Genomic DNA, 4,704 nt, shown 5'->3' on the forward strand with positions numbered 1-4,704 from the left:
ATTTGATGTAACTGTATCTTGGCCAAAATGAAAATGCATGTAATTCATAAAACTCATTTTGTGTCTTCTGGATATAGCGTATAATGGACCTGGAAGCAAGTGAACCACTGCACAGCTTCATCTACATGGATGAGGCTGGCTTCAACCTAACGAAACGCAGAAGGCGTGGTCGAAATATCATCGGCCACAGAGCTACAGTTGATGTTGATGTTGATGAACATAACCATGGGTGCTGCTATCTCAGAGAATGGTGTGCTAACGCATATTCCCATTATTGGGCCATACAATGCAGAGTGTCTTGTCACCTTTTTAGACACTCTCTACAGGGATCTCATCCCTGAACAAGAGAGGGGTCAGATTGGAGATGACCTGCCAAAGTACATGATAGTTTGGGACAATGTCAGTTTCCATCGCTCCAACATCATCAGGCAATGGTTTGCAGCCCACAACAGGATGCTGATGGAGTTCCTCCCACCCTACTCTCCATTCCTTAACCCCATTGAGGAATATTTCTCAGCATGGAGATGGAAAGTATATGATCGCCAGCCACATACACAGATGACCCTTCTGGCTGCCATGGATGCAGCGTGTGATGACATCACAGCAGATGCCTGCAGAGCCTGGATAAGACACTTTAAAATATTCTTTCCACGCTGCATCGCAAGAGAAGATATTCAACGTCCCTCCAGAGTACACTGTTATATTGACAACATGACTAAGCAATTTGACTGTCTTATCCGTACACAATGACACAAGGACTTGTCATTCTGATGGCACTGACATGTTCATTGACACAGATATTTATTTTTGAGAGATGAACTAAGGATTTTGAGCAAGAGACTGGCTTTTGCCGGTAATCCATGGTGTTTTGCTATTTGTACGAGTTGTTTTGAGAAATGCACTTACTGTTTTGCAAATGTCAAGGATGATTCGAGAAATGTACCAAAGCGACTGAGAAAAACTGTAAAATAATAATAATAATTATATGTTTTGTTTTGTATCCAAGGTTTTATTCATCTGGTTAATAAGACTGGATTGTTTGTGCAAAATTGTTGATAATAATCATAAGTTTTTTATAAGTATATACATTTTTTAAGAAGATTTGTATCTATATATTGTATCCAAGGTTTTATATGTAGACCTAATTTCTTCATCTGGTTAACAAGACCCTATAGCAAAACTGTCTTAAAAGGGAATAATTAATTGTTTGAAACTATTTATTTTCCATTTGTGACCCTGGAGCACAAACCAGTCATAAGCAGCAAGGGTATATTTGTAGCAATAGCCAAAAATACATTATATGGGTCAAAATTATCAAGGATGATTCGAGAAATGTACCAAAGCGACTGAGAAAAACTGTAAAATAATAATAATAATTATATGTTTTGTTTTGTATCCAAGGTTTTATTCATCTGGTTAATAAGACTGGATTGTTTGTGCAAAATTGTTGATAATAATCATAAGTTTTTTATAAGTATATACATTTTTAAGAAGATTTGTATCTACTGTATATATTGTATCCAAGGTTTTATATGTAGCCCTAATTTCTTCATCTGGTTAACAAGACCCTATAGCAAAACTGTCTTAAAAGGGAATAATTAATTATTTGAAACTATTTATTTTCCATATGTGACCCTGGAGCACAAACCAGTCATAAGCAGCACGGGTATATTTGTAGCAATAGCCAAAAATACATTATATGGGTCAAAATTATCGATTTTTTTAATGCCAAAAATCATCAGGATATTAAGTAAAGATCATGTTCCATGAAGATATTTTATAAATGTCCTACCCTATATCAAAACTTAATTTTTGATTCATAATATGTATTGCTAAGAGCTTCATTTGGACAACTTTAAAGGCGATTTTCTCAGTATTTCAAATTTTTTTGCACCCTCAGATTCCAGATTTTCAAATAGTTGTATCTCGGCCAAATATTGTCCTATCCTGACAAACCATACATCAATGGAAAGCTTATTTATTCAGATGATGTACAAATCTTTGTAAAAAGCTTTCAGATTATGTATAAATCTCAATTTCAAAAAATGTACCCTTATGACCAGGGTCACATTTATTACATAAGTTACAAGTTATATATCAATTACATGCACTGTTGCATTTAATAAAGTAATTTTGTAGTAAAGTATTTTTCTTTCCTTTCCAACTAATCTGTTATATAAGTTGTCAAATATTCACTGCTGGATAAGCATATTCAGAATGTTTGTCCATTTCTTATGGCTAGTCATTAACAGAGCAATCAATTATTGACTGTGAACTGCCGTGCTCTGCCTTATTTTACCATTTTGTTTGTTCTGCAGTGCAGCAGAAAAAGTTGTACTCAGAGACGAAAGTACATTGGCAGCTCGATCTGCAGTGTCATATGCGTCACTCATAAGGGCAGTAAGACACGTAGCTCACAGCTGTTTGTTTTCTGAAGTGCACTAACCTCAAATATGGAGGGAAGAGGGAAACATCGAGCAGCAAAGATTAAACAACAAGCTTTATGATAAAGAAGATCTGGAGCATTTAGGTGGGGCTAAAAGTTTGCATATCCCTGCCTGACTGATTTAGGTCAACAACAAGAATTGCTGCTGCTCTCCAGCTATTTAACTTTTCCAACTAATCTGTTATATAAGTTGTCAAATATTCACTGCTGGATAAGCATATTCAGAATGTTTGTCCATTTCTTATGGCTAGTCATTAACAGAGCTATCAATTATTGACTGTGAACTGCCGTGCTCTGCCTTATTTTACCATTTTGTTTGTTCTGCAGTGCAGCAGAAAAAGTTGTACTCAGAGACGAAAGTACATTGGCAGCTCGATCTGCAGTGTCACTCATAAGGGCAGTAAGACACGTAGCTCACAGCTGTTTGTTTTCTGAAGTGCACTAACCTCAAATATGGAGGGAAGAGGGAAACATCGAGCAGCAAAGATTAAACAACAAGCTTTATGATAAAGAAGATCTGGAGCATTTAGGGGGGGCTAAAAGTTTGCATATCCCTGCCTGACTGATTTAGGTCAACAACAAGAATTGCTGCTGCTCTCCAGCTATTTAACTGGCTGGAATGATGTAAATATTAAACTTGCTTGGATATTGTATCTTTGCTCATTTTAGTTTTAACATATATGTTTTAATGTAAATCAACTGTAATGCCTTTAAACACCAATATAGAGCTACCTTTATTGTTATTTTATTTTATTGAATGCATTCTATTTAATTTTTTATTTATTTATTATAATTATTTTATTTAATCTGGATCTTTTTTATAGGCTTTCCATTCTAACACTGGTAAAATCTCAGGATTAGACATGCTTTGCAGAAAATAGTTGGCCAAATCTTCCCAGAGTCAATGTGAGTGCTTTAGAAGTTGTTAAGAAGGCCATCAGTGGTAAACCACAATTTTGCATATCAGTGTTATTTGTGTTTCCTAATTGTTTGCCAATGATGCAACCTGCATATGTATATGTATGTATATGTGTATGTGTATGTGTATGTATGTATGTATATGTATATACATAGGCCTTCCATTCTAACACTGGTAAAATCTCTAAGGATCAGACGTGCATCACAGAAAATAATTGACCAAATCTTCCCAGAGTCAAATCCTATGTGATTAATTATGTGTTTTAGAGGTTGTTAAGAAGGCCATCAGTGGTAAAACACAATTTTACATATAATTTATGTTTCCTTATTGTTTGCCAATGATGCAACCCACATATGTATATGTACAGTATATGTACATGTATATGCTGTATATGCATATGTATATGTACTGTATATGTATAGGCCTTCCATTCTAACACTGGTAAAATCTCTAAGGATCAGACGTGCATCACAGAAAATAGTTGACCAAATCTTCCCAGAGTCAAATCCTATGTGACTAATTATGTGCTTTAGAGGTTGTTAAGAAGGCCATCAGTGGTAAACCACAAATTTGCATATCAGTGTAATTTGTGTTACCCAATTGTTTGGCAATGATGCAACCTGCCTGGCAAGATGAGAAGAAGCTGCCTGATCCCTTTGCACCGAACCAAGTTCCAAAGCAAATGTTTATTTAATGACTTTTTGCTCTGATTAATCTCCTGAGTGATACCTCCACCACACAGAACCGGTCTGTCAGAATGATGTAAACATGTTTAAGAAACATTGACCCACAAAATGTGCAGCACCCAAGACACCACAATAGTTTTGTGAAACTTTCTTTAAAGAAAGAAAAGTTATGTGATTGTAATTTATGGACTTTGTGATACTCAATATCTCTTGATACATTAGTAGTAGTTATGTAACAATATTGCTGCATAACACTTGTGAGAACAAGAAGTCAGCTTCTAAAGGAAGCTTCAGTGCACCACTCCTTTTAGTTATATGTGGAGTTTATTTGCAAAAACAGATAACTAAATTTTTCTAATTTTCAAAAATCATGTTTTTATTGTGTTAGTTAGCTGTATTATATATATATACACAAATACACAGGTATATATAGTTTTTGGTCTTCCTGTACAGTTTTATTGTCTTACAGTTTTTCTTGATTGCTTAGACACGTTTCTTGAAACTATGCCTCGTATTCTCAAAACAGTAAACACAAATCCATAACGTCTAACCCAATTCCCCAAACATCCTATTTTCAGGTCAAAATGAAGCTCTACACTCAAAATCATTCACTCTTGCTGAAAAACCAAACTTTTCCCTCAGACATCCCACAC

General features: G+C 35.2%; 1 protein-coding gene across 1 annotated transcript in view; it reads right to left on the minus strand.

Annotated features, from left to right (window-relative positions):
- The window catches only part of or95a1 (odorant receptor, family 95, subfamily A, member 1), a 6,352-nt gene extending 2,521 nt beyond the window's left edge, over positions 1-3,831 (minus strand). The window contains exon 1 of the mRNA XM_016245807.1: positions 3,775-3,831. The gene's annotated coding sequence lies outside the window, so the exon portion shown is untranslated. The remainder of the gene's footprint in view (positions 1-3,774) is intronic.
- Between the last annotated feature and the right edge of the window lie 873 nt (positions 3,832-4,704).

The sequence above is a fragment of the Sinocyclocheilus grahami genome, unplaced genomic scaffold (assembly GCF_001515645.1).
Source record: "Sinocyclocheilus grahami isolate Dianchi unplaced genomic scaffold, SAMN03320097.WGS_v1.1 scaffold769.1, whole genome shotgun sequence".
NCBI lineage: Eukaryota > Metazoa > Chordata > Actinopteri > Cypriniformes > Cyprinidae > Sinocyclocheilus > Sinocyclocheilus grahami.